This window comes from Pseudophryne corroboree, chromosome 4, assembly GCF_028390025.1.
Source record: "Pseudophryne corroboree isolate aPseCor3 chromosome 4, aPseCor3.hap2, whole genome shotgun sequence".
Classification (NCBI taxonomy): Eukaryota; Metazoa; Chordata; class Amphibia; order Anura; family Myobatrachidae; genus Pseudophryne; species Pseudophryne corroboree.
The window spans coordinates 211,977,196-211,989,703 of record NC_086447.1 but is presented as its reverse complement, the minus strand read 5'-3'; positions in this window follow the sequence as shown (position 1 = coordinate 211,989,703).

The window sequence follows — 12,508 nt, the reverse complement described above, 5'->3', positions numbered from 1 at the left end:
TCCTGTCTGACACTGCAGTGCCACTCCTAGATGGGCCAGGTGTTTGTGTCGGCCACTTGAGTCGCTTAGCTTAGTCACACAGCGACCTCGGTGCAAATTTTAGGACTAAAAATAATATTGTGAGGTGTTCAGAATAGACTGGAAATGAGTGTAAATTATGGTTATTGAGGTTAATAATACTATGGGATCAAAATGACCCTAAATTCTATGATTTAAGCTGTTTTTGAGGTTTTTTGTAACAAAAACCACCGAATCCAAAACACACCCAAATCCAACAAAAAATTTTCAGGGAGGTTTTGCCAAAACGCGTCCGAATCCAAAACCAAAACACAAAACCCGAAAAATTTCCGGTGCACATCACTATATATATGGCAAGCCCCACCCAGGATATCCTGCCTGTGCCCTGGGTTGCCTGCAATGGACTTTCCCGAGGTCCCTACTCTGAAGGCTGAAATCCACACAGTGCCTTATACAGGAGGGAAGAGTGGATAAGCCAGTTTTGCCGCCCCATCCATTTTTTACTATGTTGCCAGTGTTTGCATGTTACTTATGTTATATATACATATATATATATATATATATATATTACACTGCCTACTTTTCACTACAATAAAAATGAAACTATCATAAGCATCAAAATTTGAAACATAGGTCACTACCAATATACCTATATACTAATTTTTACAAGCAGTTGTCAGTGTAACAGTCATTAAAGTGGGCTATACAGTATGATGCTTTCCAGAAAATGGTATTATACACCAGACTGAAGTGAATGGCATCATGTAAGAGGTTGTACCATTTCCCATATCTCTAATCCATTCTCATTAACAAGAATCATCTTCGCTGCATAAACGTCTTAGCTGTTAATAACACTGCACCCTATGATGGCTCCTAATAATCTGTATTAATTGTCTCATTTGAATGTAAAGATCCTTAGGAAATATTACGAAGATAATATATATTAATCGTCAAAAGTAATTAAATAATATCTTTGGAAACTGGAATCACTATGGAGTAAGTTAAGCTAAATACCACAATTAGCACTGAATAATCTTTAGAATTGAGTAATAAAGCATGAATGGACATATATTGCTGCAAAATGCCAAAAAGCCTTGGTATTCTGTTGGCAGCAAATCTTTCCGTGTTCCCAATCCAGTAAGAAGAAACTATGCCCTTGAAGCCAGGGAATTTGTTTTTTCTAAAAAATATAAATTTACCTGTGTGTCTATATTAAAACTCAAATTAAATTATTTTTTCTTTTCCAAAATTCCAGTTTGTACTAGGTTTCTTTACTATGCCTATAACACTAGATCATATGCTGGACAAAATTATCTAAAACAAATATTCTCAAATCAATTGCCTGCAATTCCTGTCTTGGTAAAAATATAACAAGGCAGTAATAAAGATAATAAAGACGTCATAAAAGAAGCAATAGATCTAGTTTGGGACCAGAAGTATCTTGGAATATTTGCATACCATAATGAGATATCTTGGGGATGGGACCCAAGCAGGCCTTGCACTTACCGCTCAGCAAAGGGATGCAAAGCAGGTAGGCGCCAGGCAGGTGAGGCGCTCTACCTGCTGTGCATCCCCGCTGCTGAGTTCCCCTGCTGATGCCGGCTGCTGCGCCTGTCACACTCTATGACAGGCAGCGGCGCCGGCATCTGAAGTCTCCTTTCCCCCTCCCCTGTCACACACTCACCGCACTGTGCAGTGTGCAGAGTTGATGACACTGAAAGCTGCAGCGTGCAAGCTTTTGAAAGTGAAACTAAGGAGAGTCCCAGTAGGGGGCGGGGCTACACGGTTCTGTTTGCAGTCACTGGGTAGGGCACCATCTATAAGTGTATCTGTGTGTGGCTGTATGTATATATGTATGTGTGAGGCTGCGTGTATTTGTGACTGTGTGTACGTATAAGTGTTTGTGTGTATATATATGTATCTGTGTGTATAAGTGTGTAACTGTGTATAAATGTGTGGCTGTGTGTATAAGTGTGTGGCTGTGTATATATGTGTATAAGTGTTTGCCTGTGTGTATAAGTGTTTGGCTGTGTGTATCTGTGTATAAGTGTGTGGCTGTGTGTATATGTGTATAAGTGTGTGACTGTGTATGTATAAGTGTGTGGCTGTGTGTATGTGTTGATAAAGCTAAATATTTATCGTATATAATACCCTTTATGAGGTCTAAGAACACTGTACGCTATCTATGTATGAAGTACCGTAAGGGTACGCTAGTTGCGTAACAATCGCTTCACCGTGATCGAGACGCTCAAGCGTCACGTTCACTCACGGCCAAGAGATCACAGGCAGGCACGTTATTGGCTGTTGACTAAAGTAATGATTCGCTATAGCGTAGCGAATCCTCGGGACCACGAGGAGATCACCAGCGGCGCTGACGCTCACTATATTAAACCTTTGTATCTAAACCATAAACAGTGTATTGTGCAGTAAAACCTTAGTGTAATATTAGAGAGTAAATGCAACACAGTATAACCTTATTACCTCAAAAGCTGTTTGAGCGTCACCGACACTCTGAGAATACTTAATACTATAAGAAACACACAGATACCGTGCTCAGGGTCCAACGCCTAAAATATATATTATGAATGCTATACTTGCAAAAGAGTTAAACACAATACAAGTCATACACTACAATATAACATAGACTACCTAACCAGATAACTACACAGTAAATACAATACAATTAAGTTTAAGAGAAAAATGAGAGACAGAGAAGAGAGAGAGAGATATGGCCCACAATAACAAAAGAGAAACAGTATGATTACGGAGAAAAACTTACGCACAAGGGGAAATGATCGCATGCGCCTCGATATCCAGCTCCCGATTATCAGCAATGAGAACCGTTGAAGAGAGTGAACTGGATATGGTCGGCCTGCCTATTTATGCCCCACACACAATACAATTCAATGGTCCCTACAATCTCATTGTTCATTGGACACAGGAATTCGGCTTCGCATTATAACAAAAGGTCATAGGTTGATTCATACAGGTGGGCTGTGACTATTTCCAACTGCTCAGGTGGGAGGGAAACTGGGTTTCCCGCCGCATGGGTAATAAAGTGCAAATAAAGTAAATGTTCATAAACTTCTTATGTCCATAACTATCCGCACGAGCGATTGATCTGCTTCAAACCAACACCGGAATATTTCTAATTAAATATTCTTCCGATGGATATTAAACACCACTGTATTACTCCTGTCTGACCCTTCGTATCAAACAAAGAGGGATTTCTCTGTTCATGAACATTCTATATTAACCAAACTTTCAGAATCTATCAAAGGGACCATGATCTACAAAATACATTATTAGTGAAAATATGTAATGATTGAGTCGCACGCTATGATCGCATAAACTCTACCGTAAATACGCATACCATGCGCCTGCGGGTGCCCGCGACTGTGAGTATGCGCACGTACGGGAGAGCGTACGCATGCGCAGCACGGACCAGTATGAGGTGCAAATATGGCAGTGTGTGTAGAGATATTTTTCTGACTTTGACAGTCCACCCTTTGGCAGTCAATAATAACTGCCACCTTCTAAAACATTTCAAAAGGAGAAAAATATATGTCAGGGGTTAATTCATTTCCATGGTTGGGTAAGGGAGGAGTGAGGAGTAGGTGGGAAGAGGGTATGACCTAGTGAGATAGCAGAAGCATGTGTGTATGAGTCCATGTTTTGGGGGTCATGTATCATCGTGCCGTACATGTTGTAAATCAAGCTTCGAGGTATTGCGAAGTATACATTTGAATTCCTTCTTATCCCGTGGTACGGGTCTGTGGATGGGCTGTCAAACTTTACCGAGCTCTTTTCGGTTTTGGTTGTAACAAAATGGGGAAGCACATTTTAGTTGATGATACATGAATGGGGGAGATATGTGATTGCTGATATCTGTGCCTGTATTCCCTATCGACTATGTGTGTCATTACCTGAGGGTTGTAGAAATGAAGAAAAGACATAATTACGGTAAATGCGGTGGTATTCTATGTCAGGTTAATGTACAGTCGTCGATTGAGGTTTTGTTCGGTATCAGTTGAAAGTCGTCTTCTTTGCGCTGTTTTGCCCATTAGGTGCGAGCAAAAAGCTTTGTCAATGCCAATAGATTTACAAAAATGTTGGGCTAGCGTGAGTTTAAGAATTCTAGGGAAACTGGGGATCCATGGCAAAGTTCATCAAATGTCCGTATCTAAAGTGGTCAAAACTTCTTCTTTGGTCAATCCGTTGTCTGTATAGTGTCTTGTCAACTTCCTCGTCCAAGGGGGTCTTTTTATCTTGGAGAAAAACAGAAAAACAGGTGAAAGAAACGGACCGTAGAAATCGCATTTTCATCACATCATTGTTTCTACATTTGGGTCATAAATCAAGTCCAGGTTAATTACAGTTTCCTCACTCCTTAAACTCATTACCCTAGTACGATGATTGCACTTCATTAATGCCTGACCGCATCTAAATATCAATCCAATCGATATGACAACACCTAAGATACATAGGAGAAACTTCCCAACATCCATTATGACTCCTTGAGCCCAGTCTCCTAAACCAGAAAACCAATTTCGCGGGTTCAACCATGACACCCAACCAGTCAGCTCATTACCTACAGCAGCAAGAGTGAGATTGTGTCTCCTGCGAAATTCCCACTTCAATTGGAGAATATCGTCCATCTTTTGGTCTATGACCTCGACCGGATCTTCGGTGCTATTCGTAATATATGTGCAACATTTCACGCCGTATTGTGTTGCCAGTGTGACACAATATCCGCCTGTCACTGCTGTGAGGTAATTGAGAACCATTCTATGCTGTACCAGTTCTGTTTTGTAAGCCTGAAGTTCTCTTCCAGTGTACCTAAACGTGTCATCATACATTTCAGTGATATTATCTAACAAATTTGCGAGCGCCGATATGTATTTATAATTCAGCACTCCTCTAGCGGTGCGGGTGAAATCTAACGCGATTAAGAATTGAATCCCGGTGGATTCACTTATCAGATCAGAGGCCGGATGCTCTGTCTTCTCTATCAGGTGCCTTTTAACAACGTGCTCGTAATGGGTGTGAGTATAAGGAGCTTGGGCACCACGGTGTATGTCTTTCATTTTGTCATGTGATACAGTCATTACTTCAGACAGTACTTTTCCAATATAACACAATCCTTCAGAGTTTGGGGCAAGCCACTTGTACGCCTTTCTCCCGCATATGAAATATGCATCATCGGGGAGAACATATGGGACGGAGTAGGACATAACCATATTACACACCTTCCATGTGAACTCTCCTAACCCTAATTCTTCCATCTGCTTAGTACACGTATCAGGTTGTACGATATGTGCACAGTATCCTGGTGATACCTCTCCAACTTTAGTAATCCTATTTCCTAAGGTATACCTATACCGGAAAGATTTTCCTCTACTGGCTATGTGGCGTACAAGCTCTGTATCTGTAGGCATTCTATCTGCTCTATGCGAAAAGGTCATGGTGTGGTTACTCCATGACACTTCCCAATTTCCCGGTTTTCGGGGATTGGAGATGTTGAAACATAATAGGGACCTATCCACATGGTATTGGTGGAGCTTCAAACTAGGAGGGCTGGAGATATTAAACCTCCGGTCCACCGGTCTCCCACCATTTAACTCAAGTACCTCCTCTATCGTTAAAGGAAATGGTACTAGCCCTGATTTGCTATGACCCTGAGGTACTTGAGAGCATACCCAACAATCTGTTTTGTTTAACACATTACCCACTAAGGAGTGATAGTCACTCAATGGATGCCGGTCCATATGGATGTTAAAACTGGATTGGCATTTCTTAATGCACCCATCCTCAATGACATTGTTACAGAGCCTACAGATACAGTTTTCTTCAGCTAACAATCCTTCACAATTCCTTCTATGGTCAATGCTATTGGATCGTTTTCTGATACTCGCCTTTGCTTGTTGATTATGTTGTTCTCGGAAAACTACGCTTCCATCTTTATCATCAGAACCCATTCCAGAACCTCTCTCGACCTCCATGGTACTCTCGCCGGAACAGACTGCTCTGGTCAACATCATGGTTAACAGGAAAATCCGGATCACAGTCTCTTGGGGCAAGTCCATCTTATAGGAGGAAACGGAGAAGAATGAGAAGGGAGGGAAAAGAAATTTTAGGGAGAGGGGATGGGAAGTGGAGAAAAACAATAAAAGGGAATGGGGAGTCGACAACAGCTCTTGGTCTTGAGATTTTCACGGCTCAGGTGCCGCCTCAGTCCTCCTGGAACAGACACTCCAGTGATACAACCTCTACCGTCTGTTCCTTATCACGGGACTTCTCTGGATCAGCAACCTTCTTGCAGTGGGATGAATGAACCCAAGTCTCTCTCTCAGCAACCTTCAATGCTGTAGTGCTAGTCAATAAGACCTGGTATGGTCCTTCCCATCTGTCAATAAGGCAACCTGAGCGTAGAAAATTCCGTATCATTACATAATCCCCAGGTTCAATGTCATGACAATTACTATCTGGTAAATCAGGAATCACCAACTTCAGATTATCATTTTGATTCCTTAACTGTTTACTCATGTTAATCAAGTATTTTACAGTTACTTCATTGTTACATTTCAAATCATCCTGAGGGTTAATCATGACATGCGGTTGTCGACCAAACAAGATTTCAAAAGGGGACAGATTAAGAGGGGACCTGGGAGTGGTTCTGATGCTGTACAGTACAATGGGTAAAGCTTCTGGCCATGTCAATCCTGTCTCTGCCATCACTTTACTCAATTTATTTTTAATAGTGCTGTTCACTCTTTCGACCTTTGCACTCGCCTGTGGACGGTACGGAGTGTGCAGCTTGCTATCAATTCCCATCAATTTACACATTCCTTGAAAGACATCACCTGTAAAATGGGTACCCCTATCACTTTCGATAATTCTAGGGATACCATATCTACATACAAATTCCTGCACAATTTTCTTCGCAGTAAACATAGCGGTATTTGTGGCCGCTGGAAATGCTTCAACCCAATTTGAGAAAACATCTATACAAACAAGTACATATTTCAAATTTCGACAAGGGGGTAATTGAATGAAGTCAATCTGTATTACCTGGAAAGGGCCGCCGGCAGGTGGGATATGGGATGGTTCTGTAGGTATTGCCTTTCCAATATTCTTTCTCAAACAGGTAAGGCATGACATTGCTCTTTTACTCGCATGAGAGGAGAATCCTGGGGCGCACCAATATGCTCTTACCAATTTGCACATCCCTTCCTTGCCTAGATGAGTCAGCCCGTGAGCTGCTTCAGCCAGACATGGAAGGTATGTTCTGGGGGCCACTGGTTTACCTTGTCCATCCGTCCAGAGTCCTGAGGACTCCTGGCCATATCCCTTTGCCTTCCAGACTGCCTTTTCCTGTGTGGAACACAAATTTTGCATCTCACACAACTTGTGTGTGTTGATGGTATTAAATACCATCAGTTGTGTGGTGTCTGTCTGTCTGGGGGTAGCAGCTGCTAACTTAGCTGCTTCGTCTGCTCGGCTGTTACCAAGTGATACTGGGTCTTGGCTATATGTATGTGCTTTACATTTGATAACAGCCACTTTGTCGGGTTCCTGTATCGCTGTTAGAAGCCTTTTTATGTGAGCTGCATGCGCTACCGGTGTACCAGCTGCCGTCATGAAATTTCTGAGGCGCCATAGGGCTCCGAAATCATGGACTACCCCGAATGCGTATCTAGAGTCGGTGTAGATATTGGCTGATTTGCCCTTAGCCAATTCACATGCTCTGGTTAGGGCGACCAGTTCAGCAACCTGGGCTGAGTGAGGTGGGCCTAGCGGTTCCGCTTCTATGGTGCCTTGGTCATCTACGACTGCGTATCCAGTACACAAGTCTCCCGAGTCTGACTGTCTATGACAACTACCGTCCGTGTAGAACGTAAGTTCTGCATCTTCCAGTGGGTTGTCACTGATGTCAGGCCTTGCGGTAAAATTTTGGGTCAAATATTCTATACAATCATGAGTATCTTCCTTTGTATTAAATCCTCCTTCCCCAGTACTCTCATCCTCCACCCTTTGGGTCTGTCCAGACACACTTGGGAGATATGTTGCAGGATTTAATGCACTGCATCTCCTTATGGTGATGTTTACGGGGGCCATTAGTGCCAATTCCCATCTTGTAAACCGCGCTGATGAGACGTGCCTGGTTTGGGCAGAATTTAACAAGGCTGACACTGCATGCGGTGTATGAATTGTGAGGTTGTGACCTAGCACGACGTCTTCGCTTTTCGTTACTAGCAATGCTATCGCAGCAACGCTTCGCAAGCATGTGGGGAGGGATCGCGCTACCGTGTCTAGCTGAGCGCTGTAGTATGCAACTGGCCTGCTGGCATCACCGTGCTTTTGGGTTAGTACGCCTGCCGCGCAACCAGCACTTTCTGTTCCGTATAGTTCAAAGGGTTTCCCATAGTCTGGCATACCTAGTGCTGGTGCCTGCGTTAGGCACTGTTTAAGTCTCTCAAATGCTGTTTCGGACTCGTCTGTATGCGAAATCCTATCAGGTTTGTTTGAGGAGACCATTTCCTGCAAAGGTAACGCTAAAATGGAAAACCCTGGGATCCAGTTACGGCAATACCCACACATTCCTAAAAAATGTTCTGATCTGTTGCTGGGTTTGTGGCAGAGTCATGTCTCTAATTGCTTGAATTCTATCAGCGGTCAGGTGTCTCTGTCCTTGTGTTAAACAGTGTCCCAAATATTTTACCCTAGTTTGGCATAATTGCAACTTGTCTTTGGAAACCTTGTGTCCTGTGTCTGAAAGATGAAACAGGAGCTGTTTCGTATCCTTCAGGGATGCCTCCAATGAATCAGAACACAGTAGTAGATCATCCACGTACTGTATTAATACTGATCCATTCACTGGTTGGAAAGACTGTAAACAATCATGCAAAGCTTGAGAAAATATACTTGGGCTATCTATGAATCCTTGTGGTAATCGAGTCCATGTGTATTGGACTCCTCTGTATGTAAATGCGAACAAATATTGACTGTCAGGGTGCAGAGGTACCGAAAAGAAAGCGGAGCAGAGGTCAATAACAGTGAAAAATTTCGCAGTGGGAGGGATTTGCATTAGGATGACAGCTGGATTTGGCACTACGGGGAACTGACTCTCAACTATTTTGTTAATCCCCCTTAGATCCTGCACTAGCCGGTAACCCCTCCCCCCACTCTTTTTCACAGGGAAGATGGGACTATTAGCAGTGCTGGACGTTCTTACCAGAATGCCCTGTTGTAGCAAGCGCTCTATTACTGGGTAAACTCCTAACTCTACCTCTGGCTTCAGAGGGTACTGTGGGATTTTTGGAGCTATCCTACCATCTTTTACTTGTACAACTACCGGAGCTACGTTTGCCATTAATCCAGTGTCCTGCCCATCTTTAGTCCAAAGTGACTCTGGTATCTGAGATGTCATTTCTTCTACTTGGGAGGGAGTCCTATTTGTCATAGTGGTATGTGACATTAATTTTGACGGGGAGTCTAACATGTCTCGTACTTCCTGAGCGTGATTCTCAGGTATGTCCAAGAATACACCTTCAGGAGTACAATAAATGACGCACCCCATTTTACACAATAAGTCTCTTCCCAGGAGATTGGTCGGTGCCGATGCAGCCAGCAAAAAGGAATGCTTGGTATGTAAAGGCCCTATTGTAATCTCTGCTGGTTTGCTAACAGGGTAATGCTGGACTACTCCTGTTACTCCCACGGCTGGAATTGTCCTACCAGTGGTCCTCATGCCCACTGTCGAATTTATCACTGATTTGGCCGCCCCTGTGTCTACAAGAAAGTTTAATGATTTACCAGCTACATTGATTGCAATTTCTGGTTCACTTCCAAGACTTGCAATCAATTTTACTGGCTGCAGATTACAGGTATGGCCACACCCCTGTTGGGTATGGTGACCTCCCTGAATCCCGCTGGCAGCAACTACTTGTGGGGGAGTTAGCTGGGAACTACCAGAGGTTTGCCAATCTCTGTTTGGGGGGTATCTTTTTGTTTCCCCTGCATGTGGCTCATAACTCCGTTTCTGCGGACCTTGCTCCCAATGTCGTGTGTCGTGTCGTTGTCTAGGGGGTTGGTATGAGTTTCGTACATTCTTTACTCTACAATCTCGTGCCATGTGTCCCTGTTTATGACAAGAATAACAAGTAACCACACTTGACTTACCCACAGGGTTTGGTGATACAAACAAAGGCTGCCTTGTGGTCAGGGCCTGTATACTTACGGCCATTAACTTATCACTTTGTTGTTCCCTGTGTCTGGTGATGTTCCTATCGTGATCAATAGCAGCCTCTCTCAAAGTAGCCACAGACAGACCTCGCCAACATGGTTGTGTGGTCTGTACCCTAGTCTTCAATGACTCTTTTAAACCATCCATCAGTACCGATACTGCTACTTCTCGATGGTTTATGTTTGTTTTGATGTCCTCTATGCCTGTGTATTTTGCCATTTCTGATAATGCTCTGTGAAAATACTCTGCAGCTGTCTCTGGCTCCTTCTGTTTAATGGAGAATATCTTGTTCCATCTGACTACCGCTGGGAAATATTCTTTTAACTGTAAGTTTATTCTTTTTACATTGTCTTTGTTGTACACATCTGTAAGAGGTACATCCTGATCTAATCCGCAATCAGCTAAAAATTGAGTTGCGTCAACATTGGAGGGTAAACATGCTCTCAGCAATATCTGCCAGTCTTTATTGTTGGGCTCTACAGTGTTACCTAAGTCTCTGATGTATTTTTGACTGGCAACTAAATCTTTCCTAGGGTCAGGGAATTCAGACACGATGGTCCTTAATTCCATTCTGGAAAATGGGCTATACATGGCAATGTTCCTCACAGGGGTGACCCCTGTTGTGTCAGTTTTCCCATTTGGAACAGCTATTACCCTGACAGGATTAACTCTAACAACATCACTCTGTGTGGGTTCTACAGCCTGTGGTGAAATGGCTTCAGCATAGTGTATGGTGCCGTACTTACCTGTAGACACGACCTCACCTATCCCTCCGCTAGGGGCCTTTGTTACTAATCTCGTGGGTGGAGCTGTGCCTACTGTGGTCTCTGCTATGGTGGCTGCTAGAGAGAGCGCTGAAATTGTTGCCGATTCGTCTTCTTGATCACACTCCTGAGGAAAGTTCAAAACAGGGTACAACTTGCACGGGTTAATACTTGTATTGGTTAATTGGTTAACATTATCTTTAACATTTACACAGTTGCTAAGTGTTTGTGTGTTACACCTTAGTGCATCATTCTCCGCAACCAATTTCTCTCCTGATATGTATGGTGGCGGTGGGGCCGTGGCTATCAGTTTTCTGATTGAGCCAGATCCCGCCGCCTGAGCCAATCCTCTCTGTATGTCACCTTCCTGCTGCCACAACTGCAAATAATCGTAATGTTTGATTCGTCTCTTTGTTGATTTAATGAGACATATCCTTCTCCTTAAATTCGTTAACACTTCTGTGCTGAAGCTACCTACTCTTGGGAATTTCTCCCCGTCATGTACTGTCATTCTCTCCCATTCATCACATAAAGCTTCTGTGTGACTTCCGTACCTTGCCGACCCAATTGGTCGGTTCACTGAATCAACCCGAACCGAGGTTGATCGCCCCCTACCTGAACAAGTGGCCCCCATAGTTCGAAGGTGTTGCTTTATTTAACCAACCCTTACGCAAACCAAATGCCCAAAATAGGCTGACGGTGGCGGTTTACCGAGTACCCCACTCACTCGCCCACGCCGACCAATACAACCTGATCACACCGATATGGTGCTGGCGTACTCGACCTAGGGCCCCTGCGACCTGAACCTCTATTTACTGGAACCTGTGAGGGTGCTCCGAAGAACACTTACTCTTTCCAGTAACTATTGGTTGCTGGATAGTTCCTGAGTGAGCAGCGAACTTCCCTTAAAATAAAAAAAGTTACACAAATCACGTTAGAATGTACAAATAGCGTTTATGACCTTCGTACACAAATAGTACCGGTCAGGTTTACTAATGCACACAATTACGTGCGGTACAATCGTTTAGTACACAAGCAACTAATCTTATGTACTGAGCGACCAGTGGAATCGAAAATTACGGCTGCGAATTCCTTCAGCCAGAGCTTATATGGCCTATATGGGTGTTGCACCAACCCTTTCTTGGTGTTGTGCCTGTGGACTGTATAGCGGACTTCCTTGTCTGCTGTACCTGAACCTGTTGGTCTGCTATGACCTCCTGGTCTGTTACAGTATGACCTCCTGGTCTGCTACACTCTAATGCTTAAATTGTATATTTAACCAGGGATGCCTCCCTAGCCACCATGTACGTCACTTACACGCATGTACCTCACGAGTACTCGACTTTTCTTGTGGTTCAACCTGTAAAATTGTATACAACACACTCACTCACCACATGTACACTTTTGTTTCTATTTCTATTTCTGCGCAGAAATGTCTCTTTAGACCAGATATGTTACAAATTAGGAGAAGGATCTATTA